The 17,553-nt window shown below is 38.8% G+C and overlaps 1 long non-coding RNA gene across 1 annotated transcript; it reads left to right on the top strand.

Annotated features, from left to right (window-relative positions):
• Window positions 1-12,827: 12,827 nt before the first annotated feature.
• LOC143741493 (uncharacterized) lies at window positions 12,828-14,254 on the top strand. The gene is made up of 3 exons (XR_013205082.1): window positions 12,828-12,902; window positions 14,003-14,060; window positions 14,152-14,254. It is a non-coding gene; the product is annotated as an uncharacterized LOC143741493 (long non-coding RNA).
• Window positions 14,255-17,553: the final 3,299 nt, after the last annotated feature.

Here is a 17,553-nt window from a genome sequence, read left to right as displayed (position 1 = left end):
CTCCCAATAAGATGGAGAGTCTCTCAGTGGTTGCATTGTAAGGGGTATACAGTTAAAGACCCAGAACCAGATATGAAGAATGAAGACTCAGAGTCAGAATTATAAAAAAATAAAGAAAATATTTACTGAAGATAGTTTGCAGTTTCATCAGCAGAAGTCAGCTTCAATACTCGCACAGGAGTTCGTAGGCCGCCCCGCTTACAGTTACAAAGATCACAGCAGTTATACGATTTCCAAGGTCTAAGCTACGTCATTGCTTACAGGATGAATGATTCTCATTGGCTATGAAATAGATAAACACAGTAATTTTCCACACATATACAGATAGACTGAAGCATATCTCCATCGATTATGCAGCTGAAGTTAGGCACATCATGACCTTCCAGGTCGCAGATTTGGGTTGCTGGGCGCCAGCATGTCCAGAACAACAACTCAGTCAATCTCCAATAATGCCAGTGGTTCCTTAACCTGTAACCAAGAAGACTAACACACACACCGACACACAGCTTTTTATATTCATTTATAGAAATCAGCTGATTGAATGAAAATTGCTGACGTTATCGGATTTTCAGCTGATATTCTCAATTCATTCAGTTAACGGACGCTCTGAGGTAAAGTGTTCAGACTGCAAAGTCAGCAACAATTGTATTTAATTGTACAGTACAATCATAACATAGAACAGACATTATCTTAATTCCATAATGTCCTTAAACATAACAGTAAATTGCTGGCCATAAACTGAGAAAGTGCGCGTCCAGTGTGCGATACCTCGAGTTGTGCTAGACGCGACGCAGCACAGCGCTTCTTGTCCAGTGTGCGACCCCCCCAGTTAAGCCCCGTTCACACTACACGCGACCAAGCGTTGTGATACCATTCATTTCAATGGTGAACGGGCGTCTTCCGGTGACACACGCGACAGCGACCGTTGGGGACTAGATTGGACGTGTCTGGCGACGCGACAAAGTTGAGAAATTTTTAACTTTATGTAAATGAAGACCGATTTTCGCGAGTGACAACCAATAGGAGTGGAGCGCACGTGATCCTTCTCCTCAGCCCCTGGGCCTGCAGTGATGGATGAAAAATTGATCCTTGCGGTTAGTAATTTTCCAGTTTTATTTGATATGTCTCTGCCCACGTACAGGGACATAAATAAAAATGATGCGTGGAAAGGAGTTTCGTCGATTGTGGGGATTCCAAGTAGGTTTAAATGATTGAATAGTCTGTACAATTAACTATATTATTCTACAATATTGCACTTAAATAAATACATTATATATTTATTTTTATAATAATTTAACCGACACATTAAATAAGATTCAACATGTAATATATGTCACAACATGTTATATATGATTTTTCTTTGATACACACAAAGCTATAATATATACACACACTTTATAAGTATAAACAAGTATAAATATAAACACACACACACACACAGGCATATATATATATATATATATATACACATGATATATATCCTATATATATATATATATATATATATATACAATATATATATCCTATATATATATATATAAATATATCCTCTAGGCCTATCAGAGATAGCAAGGTGTCATTGATTAAATATTGAAACATATGTGTGTATTTATTTACTGATTAAATTAAACGTGATAGTCTTAGTTTATATAAAAGCATCTAAATCGATTAAATATTTTAATCAACCTGGTTCGGTACGCATTTAAATAGGCTTACTTACCGTAAACAAATTGCCAGCCGTTCACCGGGGGAAATGGCTCGGCGGAACCGTGTATTGTCCTTGCAAATAAGGGGACCCACCCTCCGCAGCACCACATCAAACTGGGTCCTATCCAGCCTGAAGTACTGCTGGAATCGGACTTCATCCAGCCGCAGTTCCTGCACTAGCAGGTGGTACTCGCCGTGCTGTCTCCGAGCCCGAATGGTCTCGTGAACCCAGATAGACCGGCGTTTGCGCTTATGCCGTAGATAAACGGCCGCAACGAGAAAAATCGACTTCTGTGTCTCGTTCATCTTCATGCTTCACTACAGACGTTTTTATGTACAGAGTATATTTATATTTAGTGTTTTCCCTCCAGAAATTGTGTTTTTTAGCGGCAAGAAAGCTGATTCGCTGTCTTTTGGATGTCATACTAGTCAACCAGTAGTGGGAACGCCCACTGGCGACCTCATCGCCAGCGACTGGCGACTTGCAGCGACAAAGTCGCGTGTAGTGTGAACGGGGCTTTTAGGCTAACATTACTGCACTGAGCTGAGGACAGCGACACAAGAGCCACACAGGTTGGCTACTGAGTCGCTGTCCTCAGTGCCGCAGAAAAGCGTTGAAACGGGGAACCCGTTTTTTTTTTTTTTTTGCTTATTTTAACTGGCCCATCCAATTTTATGGAGGCCCACCTACAATCAAATTCCTGGCACCACTAGTGATTTAATAACTAGCTAAAAGACCATTACAGTAGTCAACACGTGAAAAGACTAAAGAGTTTATCAACCTCTCAGCAACTGAGAAGGAAAACATAGGACGTAAACATGCTATATTTCTGAGGTAAAAAAAGGATTGATACTTTTGGTACTTTATGACACCTATTCTTAATCTTACTCCTGTTCTTCTTGTCATGGAATGTACTTTTGTGTTTGTTGGATTTGATAAATTGCTGTTCTGGCATTTCATGTTGCATTACCATGAAAAGAGAATAAATGAAATGAAATATACTTCTAAATTACACTTTTACTTAAAAGATGAATGATAATTAATAATTTCTTTCCAAATAGTGGCTTTAAAGATTCAAGATTCATAATCCTGTACTAAATGATTACTGAGAAACAAAATACATTATACTTTCAAAACCTTTTAATTTCTTTCTTTCAGCAGCTAATAAAAGTCAGTGCTGACAAGTCAGGGAATATACATATACAATATAACAATATACTCCACTTTTATACACAAGCAGCTTGAAATATGTACATTTTTGAAGAAGACCGAATTCTAGTTTACATTTACTGTAGCCCTGTAATCAGGTCTCTTTTTGGCTTACGGGCTTAGGCCTACATCAGGTTCTTTACTTCATTTGGAAAATCTATAGTCTTTTTAACATTAGATTAGTGAGTGAGTGAAATTACTGAAAATTGCTAATACACGCCACTTGCAAACTGAGTTGTATACTCTGAAGTCCTGCAGTATCTTTCTCTGTCAATAGCACACTAACAATTTTCAAAAATAATAGAAAAGAACTACAACTGGAAGAGGCCCAGAAAGAGAATATTAACTCCTAAAGTCTTCTCACAGATTAAGTTGTACACCCTTTTTTACAGTGACAGGAAGTCCAACCGCATCCTTCAATTTCAAAACAATACACTCCCTTAGGATACTGGATTCCAAAAACAAAATATACACACAGGAGGAGACCCAGTGCCATTGAGATGTTCTCGCTCTCCGCTGTGATTAACTGGCCTTCCAATGTGAGCTCAATGTGGTCATACTGCATGGGATGACCTTCCCTGCAGCCTTTAAAGGGACCCTATTATGCTATTTTAAAGGGTTAGTTCGCCCATTTAAGACATGAAGTTGTATGCAATCCTTACCAGCACTATAGTGCATACACACTGACCCACTCTGTTGTCACCTCCCTGGTCAGATTAGCACAATGTCAGACGGATCAGACGATGAAAGTAATTTTAGCACAACGACAAAGGGATACCTTTATGAACCGGAGTATACAAGATCAAATCCAATGGAATCTAAACATCAGCTTGTTTACCGTACAGTTTAAAAATGGGATCATAAAGTTAGTAAATAGAGCTTACCCGTGGTACTGGTACAGCAAAACTCTTTAATTTTCCTTTTCCTCCTTGGTTGGGGATGTAATCATCTTCGCTGAAGCTAGCACTACACACACGAAAATCCTTTATTCTGGATATTTTAGCTCCCGCAGAGTAGCCGATGGCAACCAGCCAAAGCTGTCTCATAGTTATATTCGAAACAGGAAAACGATGGAATCTGAACTTTGATCCCGGCACATCCTTGTGGTCACAGCCTGGTAATTTACAAGTTCGCACCAATGTTAATTTAATACTTTTTATGTCGTTTTCAATCGATTATGTAAACACTATGGAACAGCTGATCGGAACGTGCGCACTGTTGACGTTGACAGCAGCGCGGATTGATAGAAATGGATAGAAAATAGTGCCGATTAAAACTGAGGTATGAATTTTGACCGGCGTGTTTTTTGTGTGGTAAATTAATCAAGCTTTGAAACACAAATCATTTTTTCACGTAAAAACACACAGTTTTGTGGCCCCGGAAAATAACCGGGAGTACTTTATTGAAAAACTTCCAGCGGCCAGAACTCTGACCAGGGAGGTGACTACAGAGTGGGTCAGTGTGTATGCACTATAGTGCTGGTAAGGATTGCATACAACTTCATGTCTCGAACTAACCCTTTAAAGTTTCCTAATGTTGTTGTGGAGTCTCCTACAACATGTTTACGTGCATCAAAGGTAAAAAAAAACCTGTTTAATTTCCTCATAATATACATTTGCACATCATCACATTTTCAATGATTCTCAAACGAACAATGACGTCGATTCGACCATATTAATGCGAGCGTGAGTCTGATGATGAAACTAGGGGTGCAGCTATCGATTCTTTTTGTAATCGATTAATCTAGCACTTAATCGGTCGATTAATCGAGTAATCGGATAATTTTTTGTGTGTTTTTAAACAACTAAAACAAATGATGCTTAACGAAAATGATGTGGCTGTAAAATGATCAAGCATTTGGCTTTTATTTCTCAAAAACAAACAAAAAAAACTTATTCCAACTCCAACATTTGGCTCCAAAACTAGGCCTATTTATTGCAATTTTTACCTATTTAGTATAAGTGTCAACAATGTTCTATGCTCAATTACTTTGGTAGCCAATTAAAATGTCTTCCCCAAAAGTACGAGTGGATTTGGAGAAGCAGGCTGGGGAATTTCATTTTTTGTTGTTGTCTGTAACTATTTGGAAAACGTGACATACAAACAAGGTCTCGCAAAGACTGCGATACAATATTTGTTCCTCCATCACGTCGCGGTGTATACAGTGAATGCATGCTGAAATTATTGTTGAGTGGCTACATGACAGTTTAAGCATATGTGATGCATTGCCGCAATTGATCTGACTGGCGCGTGAGAGAGACGAGGGTGCATGTGTGTGTGTGTGTGTATGCGTGTGTTTGTCTGTGTGTGTGTGTGTAAGTGAAGGGGTTCACACACCGAACGCAACTTTAATTATTTGCGCGAGTAGATTACATACAAAGTCAGTGCAAAGACGTGAAATTTGACCGCGTCAACACGCGCTGTTTGTTCGCGTTAACGCGTCAAAAAGCACAGTAGCCAATGAAATTGCTGTATTTGAGACTATATTTGCATATGTGACGAGATGGTACGTATGTCTCCGATTGATATATACGTATACAAACATCAGAAGTCATGTTTAGTAATGAAGGATGTCGTAAAGATACACGTATGCAAACATCAGACGTTATAATTGTTCATGAGGGATAATGCATTGGTACGTAGTGTGTGATGTCAGCCTCCCAGCTAGCAATCAGGAGCGGGCCACTTCCGTAAAACCTGCGGCGCAGACGGCTGAGTGGCGGCATCGGCTGAGTCGTGGCAACCGCAATTAGGCCAAGTCATTTTGACACCTGCAGCAGCTACCACACATACAACTTTGTTAACGTTTGGCTCGTCTACCAAAGAGTAACAAAATGCTGGCCGAGATATTTTTCTACCGGCCAACATAATTTTTAAGATGTTTTTTTTTAAAGACAATCCTGTGTTTACATGGGATTGGATGGTATCCTACATGTACAACGTCTTGCTAGCAACATACTAAGTCTGCAATTAAGTTTACTGACAAATTCAAAAAAAAATGTTTTACCAGCTTTCACCGGTGATTTTTAATGTTTAACTCTGGGCGCTCGGCTCAGACCCTTTTTACCAGTATGAAGCCGATTTCAACGGTTACTGCAGCAAGCGCCAAGCACGCATGCTCAGTTCGTCACTGGAGTGACGTGTGCACAACTTTGGGTGAGATGAAACTCAACGCCTGATTTAGAATCATCCCTTTTCGATCCTGCGCAATTGCGGTGAACTTGAGGTAAGTCTTGTGTTCCATTTCCTTAAAAAGCATCAACATTTCACGCCAAGCATAGTTTCAATCGAGTTCCCGTAACATCCTAACTCTACTTAGAACTGTTGCTGAATTATGTTGATTATTATCGGTCCGTTTAAACTTTGTTCGTGTAAGTTAGTTCCTTCGACATGTGCTTCCCTCCAGATGAAACGAAAAGAAAGAATTCAGAACTCGAATTAAATTAAGCATTATTAATTAGGACAACAACAGAAATTATTTATCATGTCCTGTAAGTTAGTGCAAGTTGGGGGTATGAAAGTGGCTCCGACTTTTATGGCGCGAACGAAGCTAACCAACATTAACACTAGGTCAAGGTATAGCTAACATTGACTAGCTGGGCTGTTAGCTCATGGTTTTCGTTGCAGCTTGGCAAATAATTAGTCACTATGTAGGCTAGACGCATTTTTTATGCAATTTACGTAAATATTTTATTAAATTGCATTCAATAAAAATGCGCATAAACCTACATGGTGACTGCTATGTAAGCTAGACATGATTTTTATTGAATGCAATTTACGTGAATATTATTTACGAGCACAGTCTTTGTCTGTGGAAGAAAATAAAGTGGAACAAAATGTTAGCTGGCTTAATTAGTTGTACTTTTATGGTGCAAACTGTTGTAGCACTATATCTATCTACTAACAGGGTTTTTCCTGGGTCAAAATTGGTTTTAGGTGGTGGCCGTGGCCGACAGACAGTCATTCTTTCTTGCCCTCTATTTAAAAAAAAAAAAAAAAGCTGAGATTTGTACCACTTGATTTATAGATATATAGATATATTTCTAGATAGATTTTTTTAATCCTTCTTTGCTAGACCTGATAATTATTTTGGTATATAATCATATCAATATTAAAAAGAGACGGTGTGAGTGCGCGCGCGCGGCCGAGCCAAGCTCTCTCTCTCCGCTCGATCAGTAGCATGCGCCCTGTCACAAGCATAGCACATCACTGACCGATCAAATAAGGATTGGCGGCCGCCAAAAAAAAAATAAAAAATGCAGGAAAAACCCTGTAACATTAACGTTACCTTTTGGCTAAAAACAAGAAGTAGGCCTATACTGAGTAAAACTGACCTTAAGAGTGAAGTTAGTGTTAATCCTCTCCACTAAATTCTGCAGGACAGCGGCTCTCTAGGACCGAACTTGCCTACCCCTGGTTTAGAGCATTCGAAAAAATGGTAAAAATTATTCATGTTATGCCAGTGGTTCTCAACTCCAGTCATCGGGACCCACTGCTCTGCACATTTTGTATGTCTCTCTTATCTGACAGACTCAGTTCAGTTCATGGAGTCTATCCTAACGAGCTGATTATCTGAATCAGGTGTGTTAAATAAGGTAGACATACACAATATGCAGAGCAGTGGGTCCCGAGGACTGGAGTTGAGAACCACTGTGTTATGCTATATACTCTGTAGTGGACACCCGGACTCAGTTGTTTAAAAAATAAATTGACATGAAATTATATGTATAGGCAAAAACAATGGGATTTCTTTCAATCACCAAAAAATTGAGTTCAGGATTTTTTTTAAGCAAAATTTGTATAAAGATGATTCTCAACTACGTTATGAAAGATATAACGAAATTAATTGATACACCATTTTACTGTATGCAATATGTGGATGAAATTGCCATAAATGCAATGTATCTGCACTGTATCTAATGTGCACATTAATGTGTTCTTTGAGTAACATTTAATGAAAAAAGAAGTTAATAATTGGAGTTATAATTAGCAACATTTTAATAATAATATCTAATATTTCATAGGAATATTAATGTATAATTTATTTCCATATTCACTTGTTGTCTCCCAAAACGCCTGATACACATGATTTAAGTCCTGATGTCCGCTACAGTGGACATGTATGAAATCAATGTCTTGTTCTGTAACAAAGTCATTTTTTTAATTTGAAACCCCACAACGTTTTCCTGAGATGTTGCTTCATGAAATAAAATTTGAAAAGTAGTCTGATTTAAATAATAATTACAATATATTATTATATTTCCATAAGAGTGCTACATTTGATCACTAAATTAATGTCAGACATTTTAAAAGACAAAGGATAAGTTGTTTTCATGGTGAAACCTCCAAACAGTTGGTATCTCTGAAAAGCCCTGCATGTGCTCTTTACAGGACACCCAGGTGTGACATGTGACATCATCATGTATGGTGTCAGAGAAATTCACTAAAATGTAATGTCCACTACAGTGGACAAAAGTCTATTCCTGAGTCCCAGTGCCATATTCTATTTATTTCTATTTCCATACACAGGTGTTTGTGTGTATATGGGAGGTCACAATTATAGATTTGTGTGTTAGATAATGTTGAGAACCTTGTGAACTGGTGAAATGCTTTCTTATCAAAGTAACTTACACGCGTCTTGATGGACCCTACTTTATGCACTTTGTACAGTAATGCTGGTAGTGGGGTAATGTCATAATGATTCTTGGGTTGGGCTTGGACTAAAAAAGGGAAATCCTAATGCTTTAGTATACGAAGACATTAGGATAATTTTGTACCATGCTCATCTTTTTTTTTCTTTTTTCTTAGGTATTCTTGCTTTTGCTGTTCTATTTAACACTGCTCTAAGGTAAGAATGGCTGATCAAATACATTCTTTCAAATCTAATCTGAGACGCAAGGCAGTTAAATCAGTGTCTAATTTGCTGCAAGGTATTGAGAACAACAGAAAACTTGTTGACTATGATCTGACCGATGACCACACTGTACACGACTTAGACGTTGTTGTAAACTGTGACGACAGTGATGACTTGATTCATGACTGGAACTTTGACAGTGACTGTGATGATAGAGAGGGCCCTTCTGAGCATAGACCTGACCTTGCTGATGATTTAGTCAATTGGGCTTTGGAGTTTAATATCACCATGGTTGCACTTACTGCCTTGTTGTCTATCTTACATTTTCACCACCCCAATTTGCCAAGAGATGGGAGGACTCTCCTCAAAACAGTCACCGATTACAAAATCCTACCTGTTGCAGGCGGTGCCTTCTTTTACTTTGGTGTATTGAATGCTATAACAGGCCTTCTTGAAAATGTGTGGATGAAACTCCCCAGCAAGCATTGCCTGCAGTTACAGTTAAACTTTGACGGGCTCCCATTGTTTAAGAGTAATAACCAGCAGCTGTGGCCCATTCTAGGTTTATTGAAGGAAGTAGGTAAATGTCCCTTCATGATTGGCATTTTTGGAGGGGATGCAAACCCAAATCACTCACGGAGTACTTGAGGGACCTGGTAAGTGAGTTGAGTAGTCTTCAGTCTGGGTTTTGGTTCAAAGGAAAGCTGTTTTTTCTGCGAGTCTGTTCTGTTGTGTGTGACGCTCCAGCCCGGGCTTTTATTAAAAGCATAAAGAGTCATTCAGGCTATTCAGCTTGTGATAAATGTGTACAGACGGGTGTATATATAAGAAATCGCATGACTTTTCCACAGACTGACTCCGACTTAAGAACGGATGCTAGTTTCAGGCAAATGCTGGATGAAGATCATCATGTAGCACAGTCTCCTCTGACTGGACTTGGTATCGACATGGTACTTGATTTTCCTCACGATTACATGCATTTGGTGTGTCTTGGGGTTGTACGTCGGTTGTTTGACCTATGGTGTAGTGGGCCTTTGCCAACTCGCTTGTCTGGTCAGCTGGTTAAAGCACTATCTCAGAACCTACAGGAACTGAAGAATAACATTCCTTGCGAGTTTGCTAGAAAGCCTAGAGCTTTTGAGGAAAGAGGGAGATGGAAGGCTACAGAGCTACGACAGTTCTTGTTGTATACAGGCCCTGTCGTTCTCGTAGATGTTCTGGCTGCTCCAGTCTACCACAACTTTATGCTGCTGTCGGTTGCAATTTTTATGCTGGCTAATCCTGAGGTGGATGTAGGGATATGTGACTGTGCAAAGACACTACTTGTGTCATTTGTTGAACATTTTGGCAGACTTTATGGTGAGGGCTTCCTGGTGTACAATTTGCATGGCCTTGTTCATTTGAGCGATGATGTTAAGAGACATGGATGTATTGATGTGATATCTGGGTTCCCTTTTGAGAATTTTCTTGGTGAGGTAAAGCGCATGGTGAGGGGGCCAAATTTCCCAGTTGCCCAGATTGTCCGTCGCTTGTCTGAGCGCACCAATAACAGAAGGGTCCATGATGGCCAGGTGAAAGCTGGAACTGTATTAAGGAAAGGGCATGTTGGTGGCCCCTTACCACAGGGTGTTAGAGGAGGAATACAGGAGTTTAAAGAGTTGCACACAGATCAATTTTGTGTTAAAATTACAGAGGGGGATAACTGTATTAAAATAGGTAATGACATTGGCTTGCTTCAGAATATCATTTTGCTTGAAGGTAATATGCACTTGGTGTACTATCAGTTCCATGCTGTTGAGCCATTCTACACATATCCCCTCAGTTCATCTAGCCTGGGCGTGTTTCTTCTCTCACAGTTGTCAGACAGTTTGAAGTGCGTTAAAGTTGATGATGGCCTTCGTAAATATGTCCTCCTCCCCTTCAAAGACAAACATGTGGGAATGCCTTTGTTGCATTTACATTAGGCCTAATTGTTGCGTTGAGATAGATTAAGTGTGTATATATATAGTATATTGTTCTGGCTCGTTACTTATGCCACTGATTACCACTTAGTTAGGAAGGTTTTTCACCTGATTTGTGACTTTGTGTTTTGTGTTAGCCTATGTGATTCATTGCTGATCATAATTGGTGCCCCATTTAATGTTTTGTTTTAAAATGTTGTTGTATGTTAAAGGGTTAGTTCACCCAAAAATGAATTTTCTGTCAGTATTTACTCTCCCTCATGTTGTTCCAACACTGTAAGACCTTTGTTCATCTTCGGAACACGAATTAAGATATTTTTGATGAAATCTGAGAGCTGGATCACTCCTCCATAGGCTTCTTCAGGGATTGACACTTGTTCCCCGAAAAGTTATTAAAGACATTGTTAAAATAGTCCAAGTGACTACAGTGGCTCAATCTTAAGTTTATCAAACGACGAGAATACTTTTTGTGCACAAAAAAAAAACTAAAATAACGACTTTATTTCAGCTATTCATTTCCTTCTCTGTGGGCCTCGAGTGAGTTCACTAGTGTAACAGCGCAGCGCTTCTGTGTTGTACGTCACACGCATCACACATGACCAGCGTCGGCCAATAGTGAGCCTACGTGTGACGTAGCTCTACGCTATTACACTACGCTAACTGACTTGAGGCCCACAGAGAAGGAAATGTATAGTTGAAATAAAGTCGTTATTTTTGTTTGTTTTTACGCACAAAAAGTATTCTCGTCGCTTGATAAACTTAAGATTGAGCCACTGTAGTCACTTGGACTATTTTAATGATGTCTTTAATAACTTTTCGGGGGACAAGTGTCAATCGCTTAGAAGCCTATGGAGTGATCCAGCTCTCAGATTTTATCAAAAATATCTTAATTTGTGTTCCGAAGATGAACGAAGATCTTACGGGGTTGGAACAACATGAGGGTGAGTAAATACTGACAGAATTTTCATTTTTGGGTGAACTATCCCTTTAATATGTTTTTGTTCTATAGCTGGCGACCTACATTTCTTCTTCTTTATAGAATGTATCATGTCGTGGAGTTTGTCAATTCAAAGGAGGTTGAAGTTGTCCACTCTAATTGGCTGAAAGGAGGCCAAAGTTTCTGGCCCCCTTTTGTATCTCTTGCAAAGCTACGTAGGGCAACTAAAGATGGGGTGATGCCAGGTGCTGACTGGACTCGATTCAGACTTCCGTGTGATGTATTCACATGGTATGGTAATGCTTCATTCTCAAATTACACAATGCCACAATTATTGAATTGAAACCTTACTGCACAAGTAACATAATAAGAAGCCCTTCCATTTAGACCTAATCTGCATTTGTGTTGACAGACGTGTATTAGATTGCCTGTGCAAAGCTGCTAGATGCTACAATTACCTCTGATCTAAATACTGAAGATGAGGACAACAGGCCAGAGTACATGAAGAGAAAGAATAGGTAGGAGTGGCCCATAATTTCCTTCAAAGCATTTGAATGGCCGCATAAAGTTTATACACCTGAGCAAACAATTAGGCCGCAAGCTAGTGGGCTCTACAGTGCACCCCCCAACCTCCTAACAAAACCAACTTTAAAAAAAAAAATTATTAAATATAATTTATTATTCACTGCAATGACAAACTGACATCCTAATGTAATCAATGTTAGAGGCTGTAGAAGAATAGTAAGCAGCAGTTAAGAGGAGGGGGAGGAGGAAGAGGAGCAGGGGAGGACTACTGCACCTCGTGCCCCAACCAAAAAGAAATCTTACATTCCACTTGCACCAGCCCCCTACATCCCATCTCTTGGTGGTAGGCCTGTTACAGTGGTTTCCATTAATCTTTTATTGAGCATCTGGGTGAAACTAACATAATGGCCAATTGCACCTTTTTTGACAGCTGTAGGTGAAGGGAGTCAGCTAGCTGGTCAAGGTTTTTGGTCCCCAGGCCATATTTCAGAGACCACAGTTGGCCCCCCTTCTGATGCAAACAGCTCAGCAGCAGCTCCGTGGTCTCCTCCCCCTTCAGCGAACATCATAGCGGCTAGTCCCCCACCGTGGTCTCCAGTCTCCACTACCAACATAGCTGGTCACAGTCAATGGGCTACACCTCTTACTGACACCCCAAACCATGCAGCAGCTGGCAGAAGTCAGTCATCAGGCCAGACTGGATATCAAGTAAGAAGGGCAAGAAAGCTATAGCTCAGCGTTTGCCAACCGGGGTGCCGTCTGGCGAGTGCAGGGGTGTCGTGTAAAAACTTAAAATTGCTAAAATGTAAAAAAAATAATAAATGATGTACCTCGGATGTCTCTAATAACAACAAATAAAACAAATTTATAATAAAAATGCAAATCGTAAGTTTTTGGCATTGAACGAGCTGTCTGTGAAATGTCAAGCTGGCACACAACGCACAGAACGACGTGTGCCAGAATAGATTTCTCTTTCGTGCTTGAACCAATTGCTTGAAGATTTCAGCCATTAGACTTTAGAACTGCTACTTTAGGATAGTTTCCTTATAAAAGCAGTCTTAAATTTAAAGTCTTAAATTAATCTAAAGAGTTGTGAGAAAAAGGGCACAGCTAAATATAACATTTATTATGGGCTTATGTGAAGATTGTTTTAAGTTCATTTAAATTAAGTTATTTTTTTGGAGCCTAATAAATGTTAAAATTGATAGCTTTCAATTATACTGTAATGTTGAATGGCGATACATTTTAAAACGGTTAAAATAGAAAATAAATAAATAATTGAAGACATTTGGTATCAGTGAAACCGGCCTTCATTCATAAAAAGATGCCATTAAACGATTATTTAAATATACTTTTATTTGGAGATTAACTGAAATTATTACATTATAAAATATATTAAAAACAAGCTATCTTGTGCAATTACAACACAATTATCCCAATATAAAAACACAAATACACACATTTAGGTGAGATTTGTAGTGGTAAATGAGCAATATTTATATATGAATTAAAGCCTTAATTAAATGTCGTCATATAAAGTGATCTCTTCAAAAGAAATTACTGATTTCTAGACTTTGAATGGATGGACAAAAAAATGTGATAATATTAAAAATATCTATTTGACAGTAGGATGTTCTTACCTGTGGTGGTATTGACAACACTAGTGTAGGGTGCCACAAATTTTTGAAAAATCTCAAAGGGTGCCGTGGTTGAAAAAAGGTTGGGAAACACTGCTATAGCTCATGGAAACAAGAATTCACTTTTGGTATATGTGTGATGAGATTAAACATCTTTTTCTTTTCTTTTAGAACATCCCACAAGTACATGACACACAAAACAGGTCTTCTCGGGAGGCTGTGCCTACAGGTAGGAATTCTACAAAGTGATCTCTCTAGGTTTTATCTACGTACAATGTTTTGCTACTAATCTGCTATGCCTGCTTTTTCTTGTCTTACAGCAATTGCCAAGGAGATCCTCATCCAACTTGATTCTATCAGAGAGCAGCAGTTGCTCATCTTGGTGCAGCTCCAAAAAATCTCCAGCGGTCAAGCAGTTCCAGACATCATGCCAGACCCAACACATTTTGGGCTCCCACTTTCAACTATTGAGGAGCTACAACGCTTGGAGGAGACATTAAATAATCTAGAGGAGAAGAAGAATTTGGTGAGTTAAATTATGCATTAAAGGTGCACTATGTAAGGGTTTTGCAGTAAAATATCCAAAAATCACTAGGCCAGTGTTATATATGTGACCCTGGATCACAAAACCAGTCTTAAGTACAGGGTTCGTACGGGTGCTTGAAATCCTTGAAAATGCTTACATTTTGATGTTGTGTTTTCAAGGTTTGAAAAGTGCTTAAATTTTGGATAAAATGCTTGAAATTGTAACTGTTCTCACAACAAATACCTATCTGACTGAATAGTTTGTTTATTAAATGGAGAAATAAAATGTAGCCCTTCAGATATAATACAAAGCGATTTGCGCTATGCTGGCCAGAGCAAAAAGTCAGTCCCCACTCTCACTCATGCTATATTCCTTAAATAACTAATGAGGTACATGTCTTTTGTTTCAGACTGTTCTCCTTGGAATGGTCGGAGGAATGACTCTTAAAGACACCGTGGGGCGGGTCCTGAAAAGAGCAATGAACACCTCGCTGGCTAGACTCATCAATTGGAGTGGGGCCAACCGAAAGCCTGCATTCAAAGGGCTCATTTTGAAAAGTGTGGTTCTGGGTGAGTGTCAGTGCTGAATAACTGCAATATGGTGACATCCAAAATAAGTTTTGGTGGTTGCTAAGTAACATCACATGGTCATGCTGCCCTCTTCTTTCTTCTTCTCTTCTTTCTGTTTTTCTCAGATGCAGTCCACCGGAATGCCCTGACCAAAGATTCAACTGAAAAGGAAATAGAGCTCCTCATCACCAGGTGGCTGCAACTAGCCTCTGATAGGGATGGTGGCCGAAGCCAGAGGGCGAACAGGCAGACAACATAGACAAAACTCAGAAACACAGTGGACCAGAATGAAATGTTTCAAAGTTAAAAACATTGATATTGTAAAATAGTATTTGAACTCCTTTTTGATTTACATTAATGCTGTGATATTTCAATATCTGTTATTAAAAGTGTCTGTGTGTGTGTGTGTCTGTGTGTCTGTGAAGGTTTTTTTTTTTTTCGTTTTTTTTTTTTTGTCTGAATCACGAGCCCTGTCGAGCCGTGTTTGATAAATGAAAGGACACTAGTTAAATTACCAGAGGGGAGGGGGAGGGGGAGAGTGAAGTGTGGTCCAATAAAAAAATGCATTAAACATGAAAACTGTCTTGTGCTGTTTATTTTGCATAAAGAACGGCTGCTTAGCAATTTTAATAATAACCTGACACGAATGGAAATCAATTGTTTAAATAAGCCCAAACAAGGAACTGGATAGGTGGGGGGCTTTACGTCCTCTCACTCGGGGTTCCGCAATCGGGCCGCGTTAAAACCGAGCACTCGCAGAGCAATCGGACCTAGATTCATGCCGAGGATCGGCCGAGTGTTTTAGCCTTAATCAGGCCGCTTTCGGCCCGCACATTTTTTGCTACCTGGGCTTATGTCATGATTTGTCATGCCCTTTTAAGTTGTCCTATGTTCTTTCTCGGTATGAAACGCGATCAGGTACCAAAGTATAAGCAGCTGAAACCATAACCATGGCTCTTAGAAATTTTTTAGCAAACTGCCAAATAACTTTTTCAGACTGCGTGGAGCTGGCTTCTTCTAATAACCATACTAATGAAGATTTGAATCTCGTAATATTACGGTATGTCCAAAAGGCATTAGGCCTACATTTATAAAAAAGATAGCTGACTTAATGCAACTTGAAATCATTACATGGTATGGAGAATTGTTCTCTCTTACAATACCTGTGGATGTTTAATGGGTACCTAATAAAACGTATGTAATTATTTATGAATTAAATTATATGTAACTTTAGGTTACATTATACAATATAGTCCTAAGCACTTTGCACTTTTCCTAAGCACTTTGTTTTATGATCTGTTCTGACAGTATTTTTTTTCTCCTATGAATACAAATTTAATATGGCAATCTGTTTCTTTGCATTTATTTTGAATTAATTGTAAGATCTAGGCTTTGCAGTTAATGTTAATGACAGTGTTAGTCAGCCACCACTGAAGTAGAAGAACCTAGACTTTTTTTAAATTATATTATATTATATTATATTATATTATATTATATTATATATTTTCCCTTTTACAGAATGCAGACAATGGCCAGAAGTGTGGTATGGTCACGAGGGAGATTGCTGGATCCTGAAACGGCAAATGACATGCTGGACCAGGTATCTGAGTTTCTGGATCATTTGGAAACATCGACTCAGCAGCACGGTATGTTCCAAAATGTGTTAATATTAATATGTATCATATTAATGTGTTTGATATGCTTTGTTTGCATAACCATTTTGAATACTAATTGTGAATTGTTCTTTATTGAGTGATTTTTTTTCTGTTATCCTTAGTTCCCCAGGGTTACAGTGCTCCCTTAGTAAGGGGCTCATCTGGCCACACACAACTCTCTCCATAACCGAAGAACAGTTGCGTTTTCTGCTAGAATATAATTTTTCTACAAAACAAATGGCAGAAATCTTGTGTGTGTCCAGGCGAACTGTGAAACGTCGTTTAAGGTGAGGTTATTTGTCTTAGTTGTTCATGCAGTCTTTTTATGCATTTAAATTGTACAGATAAGTAATGCATCTTAAATTTTAATGCAATATTCAGGGTTAATTTTATGTACAATATCACCTAAAAATCTAGATCTGTATGTACGTGGTATTTAAGTTGCACATAAGTCCATTGCAAGTGGTGGCATGATGTCTCAGTGGGTAGCGCTGTCACCTCACAGCAATAAGGTCCTGGCTCTCTGCATCTCCCCTACATTTACATTTTACATTACATTTATTTATTTAGCAGACGCTTTTATCCAAAGCGACTTACAAATGAGAACAATAAAAGCAGTTACACTAACAGTAGGACGACAATATGCAAATGCTATGACCCTTCTCAGTTTAATCTAACACAGTACTTGTTCTTTTTTATTTTTTCATAAATAGAACAGAAGAGAAAGTGTTATTATTACTGGATCAAGTGCTGCCGAAAAAGATGCGTCTTCATGTACAGGGTGTTTCCCCCGCCTATGGCCTGAGATGCTGAGATAGATTCCCATGACCCAAACTAAAGCATACGGATAAATAAGTCTGACTCTGAACTACTCAAAAACGTTATTCTCACAGTCATATGCCTCATTGTTTCATCTAAAATTGTCAAACCCACACAACCCCTATTTCAACAAATAGTTTGAAAATTTTTTAA

Source organism: Siphateles boraxobius, unplaced genomic scaffold (genome assembly GCF_051911475.1).
Source record: "Siphateles boraxobius isolate OS27281-9 unplaced genomic scaffold, OSU_SipBor_1 19, whole genome shotgun sequence".
NCBI classification, from domain to species: Eukaryota; Metazoa; Chordata; class Actinopteri; order Cypriniformes; family Leuciscidae; genus Siphateles; species Siphateles boraxobius.
Note: the sequence above shows the minus strand (reverse complement) of the source record. Positions and strands in the feature narration are given on the sequence as shown.